A 21,163-nucleotide genomic window follows, 5' to 3' on the forward strand; every position below is an offset into this window, starting at 1 on the left:
CAGCATGATGGAGTACTCTCCGTCCTGTTTGTTTTCCTTCCCTGGTATTACCATACACACCCTTTCCATATGAGCATTATCAAATACTGAACCTGAATCAGCCTTTCAAAGACAGAGGCTGATTTCTGCCTGGCTAATATCTGGCCACCAGCTGCATATTTATTTTGTTCAAAAATCATAGCCAATCATAAAATCTAGTGTAAAATCTACACCTGCCATTAAAAAAAAGCGTAACAAAAGGCTTTTCTGTGTTTGATTTCTGATGCACTAAGGCACTGGGTGGAAGCATTTTCACTCGTACGAGCAGCCCTGTTTGGACACAGCCCGTTGCAACGGGAGCGCAATACTTTTGCACTTTGAGGCTGCGTGTTTGGGATGCTGCCTGCCTGCCTTCTCCCCTGCGCGGCTTCACGCTGTAGGGACACACATAGCGTGCGGGTATCAGCCAGGCCCCCCTCGCATCGCCCTGGACAGAGGGCAGGAAGGACGTCGGGGCAAAGGTGCAAAGCACTTTTGCAGCTCGGGGCAGCGGTGGCAGCCACCAGAGCAGCATCAGCAGGGCCCCAGGCCCAGCAGACAATAGCTCTCTCCCCACTCTCTCCCTCCCAGCCGTATCCATCGTCCCCAAGACGGAGGAGTCTCATGAATCAAGTCAAACACCCAGTGACAGGCTGGAGAAATCTATTAATATGCACCCGCCGCAGCACGTCGCCAGCCCCCTGCTTCGCGCGCCGCTCACCTGCCTGTCTCACCCCTGGCAGGCAGCGCGGGAACAAAGGAGCAGGGGAGAATGGCAGCGACTGCCCCCAAAATGAAACGGAGGGAGGCAGCGGCTGGAGACAAAGCTCATTCGCCGGCCGCCATGGGTGTGAGGAATGCTCCCGCTCGCCCTATTGTCTGGGGTCCTTTGTGCTTGTCCACCCCCCCGGTCCCCAACCGCACAGGCAGAAATATTGGGAGCAGGACAGAAACGGCTTTGTTGAAGGAAGCCCTCGCATGTGAAAAGCCTTCTGCCCTCGCCCCGCCATACGTGCCCGTCTGGCACATGGGCCCGTACTCCTTCTGCCCAAGAGGGCAGGTAGGGAGCAGGGGGCTGCAGAGCAACGCGGACAGACAGACTTGGGGCACTTGTTTCTCCGTGCCCAGGAGGCACCCATCAGCCCCTTCCTGAGCGCCTCCTGCTCCCTCCAGAGATTTGACCCTGTGATGCCTTTGGGAGGTGGGGAATGGTCACCTGGACCTGGTGAGGGGAGCAGGAGGGCTGCCCTCACCCCACACAGCTGACGCAGGGCCAGCAAGCCGTGCTAGGCTGCGTTAGGAAGCAGACTTGGCAACACGGACTTCAGTGTGCACTGAGCACCCCCCACGCCCCCCACATCCCTCCCGGCCTCAGGAGCAGCACAGATGCCTCTGCCAAGCCTCCGCTGCTTTGTCAAGCGGTGGCCGTGGCCCCCGCTGCGCGAGCCACATCTGCGGCTGCAGCATTACACCCCCCAGATCCTGCAGGACTGGTGGCAGGACCCAGATTCCCTTGTCTCAGGGCAGAGCCATAATTGCCAAACCCTCCCAAGGGGTCAGTCCCCAGCTGCAGCACACCACTCAGCACTCCTCCCACTGCCACCGTATGCTGGCATTGGAAGGACTGAGAGAGAAGATGGGGAAAGCCATGTCCCTCCAGTGCGGGGAGCAGGGTGGCCCCGCAGTGCCCATGCCACCACCCAAGGGACCACAGGGTTGTCCAGCTGCACAGCGGACGCAGTAAATGGGCTGGCTTGGCAAGCGACCCACGGAGAGGCACCGCTCATCCAGACACAGCACACGGGCTCATGCAGCCCTGCCCTGCCCGCCCTCAGCTGTCTCGCACCTCCCCGCCAGCACTGCTCGCACAAGCAATCTTAGCTACGCGCGGAAACAACCACAAGGTGGGTCTTATTCAGACAATATGGGCAACAGGACACAAGAAGAGAAATAAAGATAAGGTCCAAACCTGAAGGGAATGCTTAGTCCTGAGAGATCATGGTGCCTGGGTCCATGAAGGAGCCCTGGCACGTAACTGCTCCACCGCTGGGACGGCAGCGCTGGGCGCTCTGGCGCAGAGAGCAATAGAGTTCAGGAAAGAAGCACCAGGAGGATGCTTGGATGGAGGCTGCTGAAGGAGCCTGAAGGGTGTCTATAAGGGACAGGGATGGCAAGGAGTCAGCTGTACAGATACAACTAAAGAGCCCATTTCTCAGTTTTGTGCTGGGAAAACCAGTTTCTGACTTTTTTTTGGTACTAAGGAGTGCACATTAAAGAGGAAGGTGCTATCCAAAGTTCAGTTTCTCTTCCTATTTTTCATTATATCTGGTGTATTTTAAAGAAGTTCTAAGTAGTTGTGGCAAGAAAGCTCCTATGGCTATCAACAAGGAGGTCACCAAACAAGTTTTGTTCAGAAATAAGTTTTTGCTAAAGAAAACTGTAAAATTCCTACTTAAAAAAAAAATAAATTAGTAGAAGCCATGATATCTAAACAGCCTCACTTCCTTCATCAAGTTTTGCATTTCACAGTGAAGCTTCAGCAGCTTTTGTAAAGCATGCTTGTGCTTTATAAGCAGGATTTGCATTGAGTTTGGTGGACAGGAGAATCCCAGTAATGTCTAAGTTGTAGAAGCAAGGCGGTTGCTCCCAATGGCACCAACTAAGAAGTGGCTTTGTGAGGGCAGTTAAAGCAAAACGCCTTCATCTTGGACTGCAAAAAGTCAGCAAAATGGGAAAGAGTTGGTGGTGGGTTAGTGGCAGAGCTACCAGCCTCTCCTCTCCATGCCCCTTCCATGACACCTTCCCTGGGCAAATGGGGACATGGCAGCTCCGTCCCCCCAGGCTCTGTGCCTGCACCAAACTGGTGTTCCCACACAGTGGCATTTCAGCAGCTGGAGGGCAGGTTGCATCAGACCAGAGCTGAACTAAAGTGACTACAAGAGCCATTTTGGTATCTGAGATGGAGAGGTTGCCAGAGTTAATGAAGCTGATGAGAGCAGGATGGGGTGTAACGAGGTGCCTCTTACTGAAAAGCAGGGAACTTCCCCAGGCAGCTTTCAGCTCCCGCAGAGCACTCGAATCAGTTTGTAACTTATTAACACCAACATTCACAAGTTCAGCACATGCTTATTTGCTCTTCTGGAACAGCAGACTTGAAAAGCACATTTCACGGGTTTTCTAGGAATAACAGAGATGTCCGGAGAAAGCACCCCCTACCCCATCTGCCCAAGAGAGCCCCACCACACGGCTGTGCATTTGGGTTGTGAGACTGTGTTCATTCTCTACCTTGTGCCAGAGGAGTGAGCTCTGCTCAGCTACTGTACCCATCTCCATCAAGCCATGCCTCCTTCCTCCTCTTGGAACAGACCAGCTCTGCACCCCAGCAAAGCCTGAAGCGGTCCCCGGGTTTAGAAGGAAATTCTCTGCTGAGAAGGCAGATTTATTCGCTTTCTGGTGAGATAAGTGGGTTTCTCAGCACACGCGCTGCGTGTTTTAAATGTCTCGCCTGCAGCTGGAACTTAACCCTAGACTAAATTATGCCTCCGGTGCCCTAATTTAAAGCAGTGTTCAATAGACTATGTCACTTGGAAAATTAATTGATTTGCCGCTGACAAGCGGGGATGGGTAACAGATTCAGCATTGCACCTCAGCATCAGATGAGAGCAATGGGGATGTTTCTCCCAGGAGCGGGCGACAGTTGCATGCAAGGAGACTGCTGTGCTTCCTGCAGCCAGTCTCCTGTCAGGCCATTAAGCCCACACAGGCCAGGTCACCTCCAAAAGAAACTCTGAGATCCCAGGGATGATTTTCTATGCGCCACCTGCTGTGCTGACCACTGCTCCCGGGCAAGCCGTTCCTTCAGAGGCAGAGCAAGGGAGAGGCCCTGGCAGACACGGAATGTGGTCACCCCACTGGTGGGCAGAAAGCCTACCCCACTGGTGGCAGCAAGGGTACATGCAAAGGAGGTGCAAGAAAGGCATAGAGGAAAGGAGACCCTTACTAACCAAAGCAGAGAGGAAGATGAGAGCCCATCACTGATCAAACCTGGGGGAGAAGCACTGATGCATGAAGCTGTGAATGTACTCTTTCAGAGGCATCACTGGGCAGGACGACACCAGACAGAAAATCAAAGCAAAAAAGTCACTGAGCAGATGGCGTGCTTTGAATCCTGGCTGACCTTCGATCAGCGCTACTTACCCCAGTGTACGCCTGTTGCAGTGATCAAGTTACTCAGCGAGAAGGGGTTACACAGCAATTAGAACCACCTCGCCACCAGCGGAGCAGCCAAACATCCTCCGCTACCCACAGCTTCCCTGCAGGCTCACAAGCAAAAGAGCCAAATAGATTTCATTCACCTTGCAGCTACTGCCCAAACCGGTGTAGGTAACAGCGCTGGACCTGATACCCAAGAGACAAGCCTACACCAACTCAAAATACGATGCACAAGTGTGCTTGCTTGGTTATCCAAACCTGCAGATGTCCAGAGAGCATATAGTTCTGCTGCTTGAAGTGTTTTTATTTACATACTTTATAATGAAGAGTATCCGTGCATTATTCTCTGTAAGCGTCTGTGCTCCCTAAAGGTCAGAATTAAGAACATCCAAGTAAAGTTACTGGAAGTGTTCCTCACTTTTGAGCATTTTATTGGAGCGATCAGTGATTTATCAACCACTTCTGGCACCTGTTGTGAACACACAACTACTGCTTACTCTGACCCACAAAGGGCCGCTATTTTAGCCCTATTAGAAGCAAAATGGTCATTGCTATTTAGATGGTACCAGTGCCTATTGCCAGACCTGCAAGGACACATCACCTGCAGCCTTTCAATCAAAGGCCGGGTCTGGGGGGAGTGAAGTTCAGAGCTGATTTCTTTTTGTGTATTATTAAAAGGCATCACTAAAAATTCACCACACTGCCAAGCATACTTCGTGTCTGGTGGGACAAAAGCAACCCTTCTCCCTCACATCTGCAGAAGCAAATACAATTGGAGAAAGGAACAAAGTTCTACTTCTGTACCCACTTACTAGGATAAATGGTGCATTTTGACCATCATAATCATTTGTTTTCATTGCAGAGACGTTCTAATAAGGCCCTTACTTCTCAGTGACTGAGGAGGCAGGAAAGAGAAACCTTGACCACAAAGAGGAACCCAATCTCCGAGGAACAGGCAAAGAGGATGCTGTTAAACACTTCAGGAAACACTAAGAGAAAGATAGGGGCAGCCAGAAGCTTTGAAAGTTTTGATTTCTTCAAGGTAATGAACTGCCTGTTCTAACTAGAGGAGAAATAGCCTGTGAGCCCTCTCTCCTGGAGAGGTTTCTCTTACAACCTTCAATACTGTAAAGGGCTGGAGAGGTGGGAGCACTCTTGGCTGGATTAATTTACAAGGTAAAAGTTATTTTTTTCCCAGGGGGAGTTAAACCAGACTCATGTCCTTGCTTCTCTGGGCTTGAAAGAGAGTGTTTGAAACTCCTGCTTGCAGGAGGAGGGCAGGAGTGTCTCCTGCCCCAGGAGCACCGGCGCTGCCAAGCCCAGGACCACCCCGGCAACTGGGGAATCGCCCAAGCGGCATCTTTGCAGGAGAAGTTAAATACTTCAGATTCCCTTTTCAACCAGGCTACTTAAGCTTTAGATCTGTTTTTGTTAAAACCTTCTTATTTCAGTTAAGTCCTTATCGAAATGCAGTACCCTGCCCCTTCATTTCACTTAACGTGTCTGTGGAGATTGCCAGCAAGCCTCTAGGACACAGCCAGGCTGAACTCAGTAGCTCTCAAGGACTGATAAAACCCTTTAACTGTAGCATGGGAGAAAGATCATACTCTCAGCAAACTGAGGATCCAAAACAACCCTGAAAAACTCAAGTTTAGGGCCAAGAGGAACCTCATGACACCCAGGAAGGGGAGTGCAAAGCTCTGCCCTGGGGAGGAATGACACCAGGCCTCAGCGCAGGCTGGGAACAGACTGCCGAGTAGTCACCCGGCTGAAAAGGACCTGGGAGTTACAGGCATGCCAAGCTGTGTATGAGTTGGCAGGGTGCTCTCATCGCAAACACCACGAACTGCATAGCAGGCAATGTCAGGGGCAGCGTGGCCAGCAGGCCCAAGGGAGGTGATAATTCAGCGCTGCTGAGGCTGCACCTGGAACAGAGCTGCAATAGTGGACTCCATGAATATTATGAGTCCCAGAGCAGAGTTGGGTCTTCCTGGAAAATGTGTTTGATTACTGGGGAAGAGAAAAAAAAAACAGGAAAAAACCAAAAAGCCCAGAAGTGTCAGTTTCCTCCCAGTTCCCATGTCTCTAAACATCCCAACATCACCACATTTAGGATGTGTATCTGAGACAGCAAAATTCTCTTTTAAAGAAAAGTTTCCTATAGGAAGAAGACTTGAAAAAGAGAACCAAGCTCTGCTGTTCAGGGCAGAAGGCAGCGGTGCCGGCAGCCTCCCTGCCAGCGGGATGTAAAGAACGGACAGAAGGAAAAAAAAAATCAAACAAATTGCTGACAACCTTCCTGCCCTCCTGCAACCCTAAAGCCTCACAGCAAGATTTATTTGAGATGGCAGTAGGCTAATAGGTGGTTTTGACAGGGTAAAGTGGAGAAGATCAGATAAGAGAAAATACGGCTGCACTGACTTGGCCATGAAATCCTTGATCTCCTTTGGAGAAATGCATTGCTTTTAGTCGCCAGGTGCCAGCCACCAGTGCAAGCCCAGTAGGTAAATAGGCACAGGCAGTGTTTGCAGCAGGAAGCTTAACCAGAAAGGAATTTTATCCGCCCAGAACAGGCCCCTGCCTGGTGCAGCCAGGAGACCTCTCTAGCAATCAAATACTGACACCACTGAAGGTCTAACCTGCTCACACACCTACTGTTTCTCTGCTCTTACAGGTGCTGTGCTGGCTTGGGGCTTGTTTTCTCCACTGGAAACAGAGACACCCATCTGCAATGAGCAAAAACCTGTATTCAGCAACCATTATTAAAGGCAAGTGCTCCCCGAGCAGCACCTACAAGCATTTGGCCTGGCCAGGCTGACAATATTACAGTTGAAATAGGCAAGACGCCTTGCTTAGTCCAAGGGGAACAGCCATCGACACAACAATTTGGACACTTCCACACGGACTATAAATCTCAGTTGTCTAACTACAGCTTGTGGATTTTTATCCTTCCCTTTCTTCTCACCTCCCATCCGTCTGCAAGCCCGCTGTCCCTGCAGCAGAGGACAAGGTTTTTTTCTGGAGGACATCAGCACTTCTCCACATGACCTCCTAGCACAGGAGGTGATGGACAGCAAGATAGCCAAGCCTAATCCCCACATGCTATGTGGTTTTTTTCATCCCATTCCCTTCCTTTTTACAGCCTAAGTGAGAGAGACTCAGGCCAGATCTCAGCCTCCATTTGCAGCCTGAGATTGTGATCTGAAGCATAATATTTCTTTATGAGCAAATTATCACCAAGACTTCAATGCACTGTTGGCCTTTTAAAAAACTAAGTGTTTAGTATTTTTATTTCTTTCTGCTTTGCAGTTTATGGCTCCCGTAAATCAGGTGACAGGCTGTGGCACAGAGGGCTGATCTGATCTGTGGAAACAAGGAAAGGGGCAGGAGAAGGGAGCACCAACAGAGTCCTTAACCAGGGGACCTCTGCTCCCTGCTGCAAGCATGCCCACGGGGGAGGCAGGATGCTGCCCACCAGAGGCGATGCTAATGCCACACCAACACTTTCTTCTCTGACACTGAGTTAAAAATTTTTATTTCTTCTATGCCAAACTGTCTATTTTTAAAACATGAAAACCAGTTCTCTCTCTGTGAGAGATCTCTGTGATAGATCAGAGATATGCCTCTGGAGTGAGAGCAGTGATAAATCCATTAACATTCACAAACTTCCATCAGTACAGAAATTAGAGCTACAGGGTCGGGGGACGGACACAAAGTACTGACCCACTACACTGGTAAACTAACCCATGTATTTGAAACAATTAAATCTGGCCCAATATATTGCTTATCTGGAGGCCTTACATTGTAGCACATGAAGGATGCTGCCATGGTTAAAGAACTGCTTCGGAGTCAGAAACTTCATGCTGAACTCCCAAGTCTCACAAGTTGAAGACAAAATTTTCAAGACACTTAATCAAAGATGCACCAAAGGCCATGCTATGAAGCATCTCAGCAAGGAACTCATCAAGGAGAAGGTAGGACCTTCTACCTACATCTCTGTGCTTCCAAATACTATTTAAAAAGTCTGTCCTGTAATCAGCCTACTCTCTGTCAGGGAAACGGAATCCATAGCCCTTCCTTTCTCCTGCCCCTTGCCATCGGTCTTGTGCACTTGGGCTCTAAATGTCACAGGGCAGACACTTTCCTACATGCACATGGGCATATGCTTACCACCTTGCTGAGCAGGCCACCATCTTCACAAAGACCTTAAGGCTCAAAAGACAAATAATATATAATATTCCAAGGACTTTGTTGGATTGGGGGCTGCAGGGTTAATCACTGATGGTGGTTTTATTGCTAGCTGTACTGCTTTGTTTGATAACAACTGGTCTTCCTACGCATTCAGTGCTGGTTTGCTAGGGGAGACACGGTTACAAGTACTTTATTCTCCACTGCTAGGAGGATGGGAGCACAGGCAGCTTACTGCTGTTTCAAGGGGAAGTCTGTGCAGAACAGGGTGAGAGGACTTCTGCAAGGACAAGCCCTGACGTTCCTTCCACTGGTTCACAGAAGCCCAGGAATGTGGCAACCTTCCCTTGAATACTCCCCAGTCTCACTCCTTCCTTTGGCATTTCCAAAGCAGTTGAAGCCACCACCAGGCATTTGAAGTCCTGCAGACATTTTGCCTACCAAGGCAAAAGGTGATGCCAATCATTGCCCTGCTTTTGAGCAGCTACCTGCAGCCCAGCCTCCACCACTGATCCTCCACTCAACCAGGAAGATTCTACCTGGTACAAAATGCTGTATAAGAGGCAGGTGTTGCTGCCACCCTCACCAGGCTCCCACCTTCTCGGTGGGCACCAACAGCTCCAGGTTGTGCATATAGACTGCTGTGAAAGCTGTAAGAGTGCACTGACTGGGTACCCAAGTGCCGACAAGCACAAGAGTGGGGGTATTTCATTTTATACATGTTTTGCCAACATTTAAATGCACCTGAGAGTTCCAACCCATCCCATAACCTGCACACAAGATTGTATGAGAGGTAAAAGAAGGAAGGTAATTGAGCATGGATATATTCACTTAAGAACGGAGCTGGCAAGAGTCTGGTGGTGGCCCTGGCCAGAGACTGCGGCATGCGTCTTGGCCCCAGCCCTGTGTTGAGCACCTGGCTCTGACATCCAATTTAGTCCCTCGCCTTGGCCACTGGGACTGTTTGCCCCTATAAGCCACTGTGCAATGGGGTAAACGGTCCACTCGATGCTGAGGAAGCAGAGACACACATGGTCCAAAGCACAGCCCTTGCATGTGGCCTCAGAAAGCACCCGGGAACCTCTAATGCACACAAAGAGCACACTGGATTTAAGGAAGACAGACACAACAGCAGTTTCAGACCCCTCCAAGAGTTCACAGCATGATCTGCAAAGCACACCAGGTTTCTAGACAGGAATGGGAAAGGCAGGAGCCAGGCTCAGCGATGGATCCCAAAGAGCAACCTCCCTTCCCGGGGCTCTTGGCCATTGCCCTTACAAAGGAGATGGTCACTGTTTCTCCTGTTCAGTGATGCCTGAAAGCAGGACATGCAGACATCCTTGGGAAGCCCAATGCAGAGGCCCCTCCTTGAGCTTTCTGCATTGCTGGGGCCCCCAGCCAGCACCAAAAAGGGGCAGAAATGGGTCCGTGCCATGATCTCCCACCAAGGTGACAGCCAGGGAGAAATCCCCTGACATGTTGCCCCACGTTGAAGAATACAAACCAGCAGCTAACCACTCCGAGGTACCAGAGGTTTGACCATTGACATTAAACTGCACAAAGTTGTTCAAATAAAACCGAGATTGGATGATAAGCAGCGAGCCGTAACAGCAGGAGGACATCCATCCAAACATCCATCCAAACATCCATCCACAGTCTGGATGCCCACAGTCATCGGTACAGGACTTGGCACAACAACTGCAGCCAGGCTGTGACATTAAGGACTCTCAGTTGGAGAGTGCAGGCGAGACAGAGCCCAGCCAGTGGCTCGCCCCCACGGCTGGGGCTGTCACTGGAAGTAACAGGATTAACCGAGAGAAAGGAAAGCTTCCAGGCTTGCAAGGAGTAAACAAAGTGCATAAGAAATTCAGGCCATGCTTTTAAGTGAGTTTTGAGCCTTAGAGGAGCTTTTCAACAAAATGAGAATCCAGTATTTAAAAAAAAAAAAAAAAGAAGAAAAAAAGAAGTAGCAAGAACCCGCTCAGCCCTTCCACAGGAAAACGTGTGCTGCACAAAACAATTCCCAAACACAGACACCAGTCTCGTCCTCTTGAAACCCGGTTGTAAAGCTAACAACTATTGCGCTATTAAAGTGTTAGATAAGCCAGGCAAAAGCACCAGCGAGACTCCTGGAGCTTCAATAAGCTCTGGGATCACTTGCACACATAGGGTTTTACTCCGAAGGTATCAAGATCTAGGAGTGTTAAGGCAGGCCAGAGGTAAACGTTAACAGGATTTGTCCTGCCCTCCTCCAGGAACTACAGCTGATCTGTCTGGACAGAAGGACAGGCAGGAGGAATGGCACCAATTTCAGAAAGCCACCTACTCTCCTACAAAATGCTTCAGGGAAATGCAAAATTCACTACATGCCTTCGAAAAAAATCATACAACTGCTTTCAGAGCTGAAAATGTGCAGCTTGTTTCCAACCTAATGTTTTCTCCATTTTGCTCTCCAGTCATCAAGTTGTGCTGTGGCTGCTCCTCGTGGGCAGGAAGGCTGCCTGCTGCCAGGCGTCTTGCCCCCAGGTGGGTGCCGGCAGCCTGGAGCCCCTCACCACCCAAGTCTACCTCTCCCCACCACCAAGCAGAGAGGCACGTTAGGACAAAAAAGAAAAAAAAAAAAAAAAAAAAGAACTAAAGCCAATTAAAAGCACAAGGAAAATGCAGGGAGGCAGGATGTCATTACCAGAGCTGGAATTTGGCCTGGGTGCCATGGAGATGAAACACAGCAGATGGTTAAGGTGTACACGGGAAGCACGCGTGCAGCACCTGACTATAGATTTAAGACCAATTAATACAACAAAAGAAAAAACTTGACAAGGAAGCCAGAGACCTACAAAATGAATAAGTGAACCATGAAAAGGGGAGGCTCTCCCATAAAAAAAAAAAAAAGAAAGAAAAAAAAGCAGGAGCGGAGCGTACAATACCTACAGAGCTGTGAATAAACTGAAGTTGGAACAGATGGAGACAGAAACAAACCACCGTGTGTATTAGTTGGCTACCAAGTAAAAGAGCCGGTGTGGGGAAAGAGCTTCCCCACAATTCAGGGCGAGAACAATAGGTTCTGCAGCACCCCCTTCCCGAGGTGCTCAGTGTCCTTCGTACGGCTTAATTTAAGGCTCACAAGCTGCAGCACTCTCAGATACAAGATCCTAACAAACAAACAGTAGAGAATATTCTTTTAAATAATAAACCATGTGTCTCTAATTAAAAGAGCCTTGGCACTACACGGCAGAGAGAGGAGCCACCCCCGGCAGCCCATCACACTGGAACAGACCCCCACTACATGGCCCTGCCTCAGACCCTATCTGAAACAGGATCAGGGAACAACAAACAAGGGCAATGCAATGGATGGTGACTGCCCTGAAGTGGCCACGGTTGCAGCCTGCTGGGTAAACACCTGGTAAACCCCAGCGCTACCTTGGAGGCACATAGGCGACTTTTATCTTTGCAGGCGAGAGCTGCTTCGCACACAAACGTTTCCATTTAATTTTATCTGATCACCTGTGAACTGAAGCCCTGGCCAGGTCAGAGATGAGAAAACAAGCAAGGAGACAAGCCAACACGCCTTGGGAAGGGGAGCAGGGAGAAGTTAGTGTGGTGCAATTAAGCAGAATGAGAGAAACCCCACGCTACGAGGGCATTTAAAATCCCAGCTGTGACAAAGAGGAGGCAAGTGTCCCAAGGAGCACCAGGTGGTGGCTTTCCAGGAGCCACCCTCGCCCTGGCCCGAGGGCAGTGGTGGGCACTGCAGGAAGGCTGAGCCAGGGCAACAGCAGCACCCAGACACCCATGGCAGCAGCCCCCTCCTTGGCCCGGCTGGTAGGAGCGGGTGCACAGCTTCCCCTCCAGGTCTGCAAACACAGGGCCATCCTGCCACTGTATCTGCTATGTAAATCCCAAAGATAAACAAGTCCAGCTCTGCAGACAACATTTACCACCCACTTTAAAGGAAAGAGGCTCAGGGCTAAGCCCCCTGAGGGGCACCCCCAACCCATGGCAAGCTCAGCCTGGAAGTGACAAGCTTTTCACAGCATTAAGTCCTGCCTTTAAGCTGGGTGGCTGAAACTTTATTGACTTCAAAGGGAGCGGCTTTTGCAGAGCCATGCAGTCCCTGAAAACCCTGTCCCCAAAAGCCCTTCCTTTTGCCCTGGGCAGGCCCCGGAGCATCACCGGTTTGTACAGTGGCAGGCTTGCTCAGGCATCAGCTGCTCCGCTCCTTGTAGCGCCAAGGAGACTTCAGCACATTTCCCCACCACCACAGCTGACTTCATAAAACAACACTGGCTGAGAGACAGCACCTGCAATGAGCCCAAGCACAAGCATAAGCTATAAAAAACCTCCCCGCCATCTCTACCCCCACCTGATTCCCTCTGTGGCTTTAAGCAAATGACATAACTTTTCCTCCTTACTTTCTGCACCTGGGAGAGAGTAATATTTACCTACACCAGAAGGGTGTTGAGAGGATTAGTTAATGTTTGCCCAACATTTTAAAGGATAAAATATTCTGTATTAATTCCTAGCTGCTGAAAAGACTGATATGTACAACTCTCATTAGCTCCAACGGAAGATCTCTGCTAGAGTTGGGCTTTACTGCTTCAGAAAAGTAGAAGCAAGATGATGTGATATTAACATTTCAAAAAGCTCCTGCAGCACATGCTGTGAAACCCCTTCTCTTTTGACAACCGCCAGCCTCCTGCTCCGCGCCTGCGTTGCAGAGGCGCACCTGCACTTGTTAAACATTAAAGCAGCCCAACCTCAGCACCGGTCTCTGGGGCTTTGCCAGCAGCGCTGGGTAACCCCCTTGGAGGGGGTCCCTTTGCAGGCCCCGATGGCGGGGAGCTGGCCACACCTGTGACTTGTCCTCTCATTGATTAAAAGCAGCTGTTGCAGCTTCTGCTCAGGTTTATCAATGTTGCCTAGCTCTTATTTGAAAGACCGGAGCGAAGGCAGGTTTTCTTGCCCTGTGAGCTTTAGGTGGGGTCTGCGCAGCACCATGTCTGCCAGCAGATGTGCTGGGGGATGTGCCAGGCGGGAGCCATCCCCTGTGCTCGGCCATGCCACTGCGTGGGTTGTGTCCCCTGCGACTGGGTACTGGGCAGAAAGAAAAAGCGATTGATAAGAACCAGCCTCTGGCAGAGCACCTGGCAGTCCCAGCACACCCACAGTGCTAGGGAAGATGTATCACTGCACATCTCTCAAATCAACCCACCAACTTTTCAGGCCCTTTACATTCCCAGCATGGCACCGGCGCTGCTGCAGCGTCGTTGTTGCCTCCCTGTGTGCTGGGCCCTTTGTTTCCGAGGGTGATGACAGTGAGGTGCCACCTCTGCATAGCGTTGCACCCCTGGGCTCATTCCCCTCAGCTGCTTCCCACCACGAGTATCCCACACATGATGGGTGCCCACGCCACCATACTCTTGTAGGCAGCAGGTGGAAATACCAGCAGCCTCATGGGCTCACAGGACAGAACAAGCAGGGGAAAGGGCCTGGCTTTGGCCTATGGTGTCTGCAGCTCACTGGGGTAAGCAAGCTGCACCGGGCAGGGCTCCGGGCACAGCAGCCACTAAGTTCCCACCTCTAGCAAACACTGTGGCTGTGATGAATGCACCTCTCTACCCCCATCCTCAAAAGCAGCACAGCAGGGCTGAGCCCCACAGCAGTGAGGAGGAGGGATGGGGGGCTCACAGATCTGGCCAGAAAGGGATTTGGTTTTAACTGCTGGTTTACTGCCTGTCAGCAGAAGTATATGGCTGTACAATAAGGGAAAAGCTGGAGGAAGATGTTTGGAAATCAGGCTAACCCACCCCCAGACTCATAAAAGAAAAATGCCACCAAAGCAGCACCCCACCGGCCCCACAGTTTCAGGGAGGGGAAGTGGTTTTGAAGCCCAAAAACAACGTGGAGAGCTTTCCATCCTTTCTTCTGGCATAGGTAAAAGACCCCCCTTAGGGGGAGCCCACGTTGGGAACCTGCTGAATGAGAAGCCCCGGGCCAATAAAGCATCCCTTTGTGCCTTCAAACACCCTGTCCGATGGCCGGTTCTTCCCAACCTTCATCACTCCTGCCTGCTGGCAGCACCAGTGAATCTCAGCCCTCAGCAGCAGGTCACCATGTGAATCCCTGAGCAGAGGCTTCTCCCGTCTTGCCCGACTTCCAGGACAGCAGGCGGAGGCCGAGACACCGCAGGTGGCTGCTGAGCAAAATCGGAAGCACAGACTGAAACATGACTAATTTCTAACACATCACAGCCTGCGAGTCGTTTTGTTTGTGAGCCTAAATCGTTCTCTGCTGCTTTCATACCAGCTTCTTTCAAGGGTGAGTAAGCAGACAGTGGCAGACATGACTTTTATTATTCCCAGAGCTTTGAAGTCGTACCATTTCACTGCGGTTAGCTGACTGCATCAGCCGTTTGTAGTGGCACATTTCGAAGAACTCAGCAATGATGCAGAGGTAGCCAGACCGAGCTGAGTTGCAGCTCAGCATATTCCATTGATGGTATTTCGCAGTGACTCATTAGTTGCCCACCCTCCATTAATCATTGTTTTTTACATATCATTTTATTTCAATATTCTCGACGACTTCCAAGAAGGCTCTTTCGCAGAAAGAGGTCAAGGGCAACAAAAACAGCTTCAAGCTGTAATTGAAACCCCTTTTTGTTAAATTAGCAGCGCGTGAGTTAAAGTGGATTTTCTGACGAATATCCTTGAAGGCTAAACAACATCACTTGGAGAGGGTGAAATATGGAAAAACTGTTTGAGCTACACCAGTGTGAGCATTTCATGTATATATACATGTGTGTACAGTCATACACATGCAAAAGGATAAACACAGAAACACACATCTATTAGACAAGAAAGTGAAACTTCCTGCATTTTTGAATGACTCATTTAAAACAGCTTACTACATGGATATTTTTTATATTTAAAAATACAGCACTTGCACACATTTTTGAAAGAATTGTGTGTTTTATTTCCATCCCAGGTTAAACTACCACCTTTTTTCTCCTGCTGCTCCAGAATTCCACATTTCTCATCTATATTTGTACATTTAACCACTTCTAACTGGAATGACTGATTATCAGGAAGACTTTGCATAGTGTGAAGCAGCACAGTTTGAAAGCATAGAGTACTTTTAGCTGCAAAAAACCCATGTCAACTTTGGCACAAATATGAACCTTTTGTCAATTGGAGGCATCACAGCCCCTTCCCCGGGAGAAGGTGGCACCACAAACACCAAAGTCTAAGAAAAAATGCTGGGTTGTTAACTGTGGGTTTATTTACACAGATCAGTTCAAATTCTACTTTTAATTCCACTGCCAAAAGTTTAGGGCTTGAGATAAATCACTCTTTCCCCTTGAAAGAGGCAGATTGCGTTTATGGCTGGTTTCAGAGTCCAAGGGCACAGGCCAAGCTGAAAGGCCAGGGGCAGAGTGAGGCGATGCCCCACGGCCGGCGCTGCGGAAGTCAAGGGCTCTGGCAGCGGGGAGAGGAACTACCAGATTCAGTTCCCAGCAGCGCTCAGCCCTCTTGGGTAACCTCTGATGTGTCATTTTGCCTCCCTCTGACTCAGTTCCTCATTCGTACTGTGGAAATAACACCACTTCTTTATTTCGTAGGAGTTTTGGGCAGATAAGTATCTTTTAATTTGGTATCGGAATCTGCTTGAGAAGCGTAACTAAAATAGAGATCAGTTACAGTCTAAAGAAATGACACAAACAAGGGCTGAGAGGAAGGAACGAGACGTACGGTACAAAGGCGGGGAGCTGCCCGAACTGAGCTGATTTCTTGTATCACCTCAGGATAGTTCAGAGTGGGAGCCTTGGCTCCCCGTACAGAATGGAAAATTCCAGGGACCGAACGCTTTCCCCTAAGAGTTAAGGCTTGCTTTGTAAATGCAGTTTCCCTTCTCTCCCTACCATGCTTGACACGGCTTAGCCATGAGCTGATGCACAGGAGAGATGCAGATCCTGGATTAGGCTCCTGACTGGGCTCCCGCTCCCCAGGAGCTCCTTGGGTCCCTTCGGAGGCTCCGCAGTTCCTTTGCCCCATGGTTAGGAAGTACCAGCCACAGTCACCCAGCGAGGGAGCCGAAACACAGCACCTCTCCCCAGGAGTCTGATGCACCTCTGCCCCCGCCCAGCCTCCCTCTCCCATGAAGGCAGGGGACCCCACCTGTGACCCTGCCAGACAGGCCTTCGAACCCCTGGGCTGTGCCAGGCTTTTGAAACGACATCATGTTTTGGCGTGTCAGACATCTGCGTGACCCAGATTCTTCACCCAGATAAGTGAAGCGGGTGCAAGGGCAGGTCCCAGCCCTGTCACTCCGGCAAGGTCAGGTAGCTCTGCATCTGACACCCAGGGCGAGTGGAGCAGGGCGACCCGGGCCAGCGTGCCTCACCGCTTTGTGCTCTGCATCACCACCCCGTAACATAGATGAGGTAACTACCGCAGAGGGACGTGCATGGCTGGATGAGAGTTTAAGACCAGCAACCTCGCAGCCCCATCCCCCTTAGGAACATTTTGCTCCAGGCACAACATGGTTGACCACAGTCCCCCTCACCCTCAGCACATTTTGGTGGGTGATCCAGGGGAGGTAACAGTACTTCTCTTTTTTCACAGAAGACAAAGCTGCGGAAGACACCGATTCCCATGGCAACAAAGGCAGAGAACAAGTGTCCCAAGATGTGATTTGCTGTCACCATACCCACCTCGCGGCAGATAAGGACAAGTGATAGCTCTGAAATGAACTGTTTCCATGGGACCCTTCCCAGCTAGCACGCACGATGACAACCCGTCTGCCACAGCTTTCAGTGTCAAAACAGGTCTGACTGGTAGAGAGCAGCAAAGGCTGCCTGCCTCTGTCTCATCCTCTTGTGGGGAATAGTGCCCTCCTCGTTCCCCTTGAAGCCTGCCTAACCCTGAACAAGCCACGTTGCTGCTTGCTAATCCACTTACCCAGGCAATTACACTAGGATAGCAGCCTGCAGAGAGCCACTCTCAACTTCTCAGTTAAACATCGTCTTGGGTTTTTTTTTAATCCATGGAGCTACCTTAAACTACGTTTAAACTACGTGCATTTCCTTCCAACACTTTCATTTATCATACTTCTCCTCTCCCATCTCTGCCCCTTCAGTTCCCCGGGGAAAGTTAGTGAATTTGTGCAGGAACAAAGTCACCTTGAGCTTTAATCCACACCCTAGCAGAAGGAATAAGTCTGTCGGCAATCACATCCACCCACTCTGCAACTGCATTACAATGCTCACTTTGTTAGCACAGAAAATACTGGCTCCTTTTCTAGTCCTGGAGACAAGTTACCACAAAGGCTGGAGCAAAGAAAATGGACTGGGGACAGAAAAAGGAGGAATCTGGCCCTGCACTTTTGAGACTGAACAGGTAACCTAAGGTGAAATAGTAGGAGTAGGATGAACAGGGCAAGTCTGACAAACCAAGATCTTGACTTACGATAAACCCCTCAAAGCAAGTCCCTGCTCCCTTCCCAAGAAAAGAAGGCAGCTGGGAAAACTGTAGTCAGCAAAGTCGCAGAAGACAGGCAGAGATCCTCATCCAACTGGTAGCAAAACAGCGGCCAAAGCAGGTGGCAAAGTATAGCAGAACGAGGCGCACAAAGCGATGTGGATTTCACCATCCGGGAGCAAAGGCCAGAGTCCCTCAGAACACGGGCGGCACCCAGCTGCTGGGGCCATGGCTCCATGTTCCCCCGACACCCTCCTCCTTCCTTCAGGGAAACCAGCCCTGACACTGCCTGAGCACACAGGGGCAAAATGGTGTTCACAAAAGGGCCCAGGAGCTCCAGAACAGCATCACAGATGCGCACAGAAACACAGCTAAGCAGTGAAAAGCCACCTCCAGCAGACACCCTACCAGCCCCGCATGCACGCTCACCTGACTTTTCAGAGGCGTGTGCTATTTCAGAAATCATTGTGCCAGTGCGATGCTGATGCATGTCTGCTGTTGCAGGCAGGGCTCCCACCTTGGTGGCTCTCCTCACGTACCAGCTCCTTTGCATTCAGCAGCAGGAAGCACGGCCGCCTGCTGCCGTCTGTCCTACTTGTTGCCATGCCTTGGTAAGCAGTCCTGGGATGAACCTGCTTCTGTCTAGAAGAAATGAAACATTAATATCCCCAGAAGGATGCAAGAGTTACAGCAGAGGGCAAGGAGGCTGAAGAAGAGGTGAATGGATAGTGGAGCCGGCCCCGATGAAACTGCCTCTCAGATACTCCCATCCTTCTGGCTGAATAGCACAGTCAGCTATTACCCAATTGCTTTGTCATCTTTGGCACTCGCTGCAGGCAAGCACCAGCTTTTATCAGCCCAACATTGCTTTGCTCTGCCACGCACTCCAGAGCAGATGAGTGAGTTTCTGGAAACTCATCCCACCTGACAAATGGGAAAAAGAGTGAAGATGTAGGTCTCCAGCTGTAGGAGTTCTCTGAGGCAGTGTTGGAATCCAGGAGCCCAGAGAAATCAACCTGTCCCAAATCCCCAATCCTTTGCTTACCACATTATTAGGAAAGATTTAAATAGCACATCCAGGTAATCTCATCCTTATCTGTTGTCATTCCACTGGTACATTCTGGATTATATTGTTACTTAAGTGGTCCACGAGCACTAGAGGTGATGGCGCATGGATTTCCTATCCTTCGCAACTGAGCACCACCACCAATGGACGGAGGCTTCACCAATTCCCCTAGAGGTCCATCAACTGCCATCTGTTGCTTTAAAAACTATTCAGAAACAAGATTGGTTGTCCTCAAACTGTTTACCTGGGCTTCTGTCATCTCAGACAGAAATCTTCCTTCTCCTGGGAATATTCTTAAACCTAAGAAGAGCACCACAAAGCTTGCTACCTACTCCCGTGCTCCAGGAGTACATTTTGATTTGCCCGCAGCCTTTGTTTTCGTTGACACCTGTACGCTGTTCCAGAGGCAGCCAAAGGAGATGTTCCAGGAGAACCTCCAGGGATCCAGACACATACACAGACATAATCACCAGCACAGAAGATCCAAAGGGAACATTCACAGCAATCGCCCAAATTCTTCTTCTGTGCATTACTCTAAATATTCTTCTAAGCAACTCGCATTTAGGAAAGGCTTTAATAGAACGTAGATGCTTTCATGGGCCTGTACATAACACATACCCCAGATCCAAGCTCACAAAAGTGGCCTAAAAGCTTGTATTTATAGCCTTCAGAGAATGGTAGGCTGTTTACTAAAAGGATTAGATAAGGCTTGACAAAGATGTAGGAAGGTGGGCATGCTGTGCCTTAGAAAACTTTTGCAATACAGAACCCAAAACATCTCTGTAGGCACTTTCAATCAGAAAAGAAGGGGGGAGAAATTGCAAACAAGTTTAGCAGAGCACGTTGGCCAATGCTGGATAGAGAGGAAAATTACACAGTAGTGCGTCCGAGACATCCCTGAACAACTAGTGCTTCTACTGATGTGATCTGGGGGACTATTTCAAAATAGGCACTTTCTCCTTTTATCTGAGGGAGAAAACAATAACCCTTAAAGCACACTGCTGCTTCTCCTCCCACTCCCCTGCAGAAAGGAAAGCTGCTCTCCTGAGTTTGGCGAGGACAAGAAGCTCACGTGCCCTCTGAGGCTGCCCAGCACTTAGAGCAGGAGCCCAATCCTTCCCCCTCCGGAGAGCACTGTGACACAGCCACCAGGCAGACTCCTGCACCATTGGGTGCGAGAGAAAACCGGGATGCCGCAGCATTACTTGTAGGGCAGCCATTGCAAGGACCTTCCCTGGTAGGGAAAAGCATCATGGGGCTGAGGCACACCTTTCCTTTCATGACCAATTTGGTCAGACAGTCTGTCACATCCCACGCTACAACCAAACACCCAGAGATCAGTCCCTAACACGCTCCCTTTGCGCTCTGAAGTTAAGTAATTCCTACGCTTCTGCTTGCCCAAACACCGGGCTCAGGAGGTCGCAGTCACAGGGGTAGTAATCAGCATTTTCAAACAGATACTCAAGCAAACCTCTACTACTTAAGAGTACTTCTAGAGTAGGCTGGAAAGTTCCTCGTGAGTAGGGGGGAAAAGAAAAAGTGACAGAAAAGGGGTAAAAATACAAATTGTTACTTTTCTTGAGGAATAGCATCGTAGCACCACCAAACTACTTGGAGCTGAGGGACCAGAACATGCAGGTGTGGGGGTTTCTCCAGCAATCCGGTGTTGTGCTCAACTCTGAAGTTACAGTAAACTATAAAACACAAACACAATTACAAAGTTCCCCACTGTGTCCATTTAAACCCAGCTAAGCATAGGTGTGGATTTGTGTTTAAAGAAACGAGCCACAGGAGAGGAGAGAAGGCACAGCAGGGCCAGCAGCCATGCGGTCCATTTAATTTCAAGGTAAGAACACCCAACTTCTACACTCAGATCAAGAGCTAAATAAATAAAACCAAATATATGTTCTGGCTTCTTTATTTAAGACCATTAATTACACTGTTATGGGCATCTCTGTTAGGGGACTTTCACAAAGCTTCTAGAGAGACTGCTCAGGAAGAGTGCCAAACCACACCATGGGGGAACACGGTCCCCTTTCAGGTTGGGATGAGGGTTTGGTTTCAGTGTTAGTCAGGGCTCAGGTCTTCACAGCAGCTGAGTGAAATGCAGCTGTTAAAGCCAGGCCTATATGGAGGAGGGAGAGAAACACACTCAGCAGAACCGCGTTGAAAAGACTGGAATAAAGCACATGGAAAAAGTAGC

Source organism: Phalacrocorax carbo, chromosome 1 (genome assembly GCF_963921805.1).
Source record: "Phalacrocorax carbo chromosome 1, bPhaCar2.1, whole genome shotgun sequence".
Classification (NCBI taxonomy): Eukaryota; Metazoa; Chordata; class Aves; order Suliformes; family Phalacrocoracidae; genus Phalacrocorax; species Phalacrocorax carbo.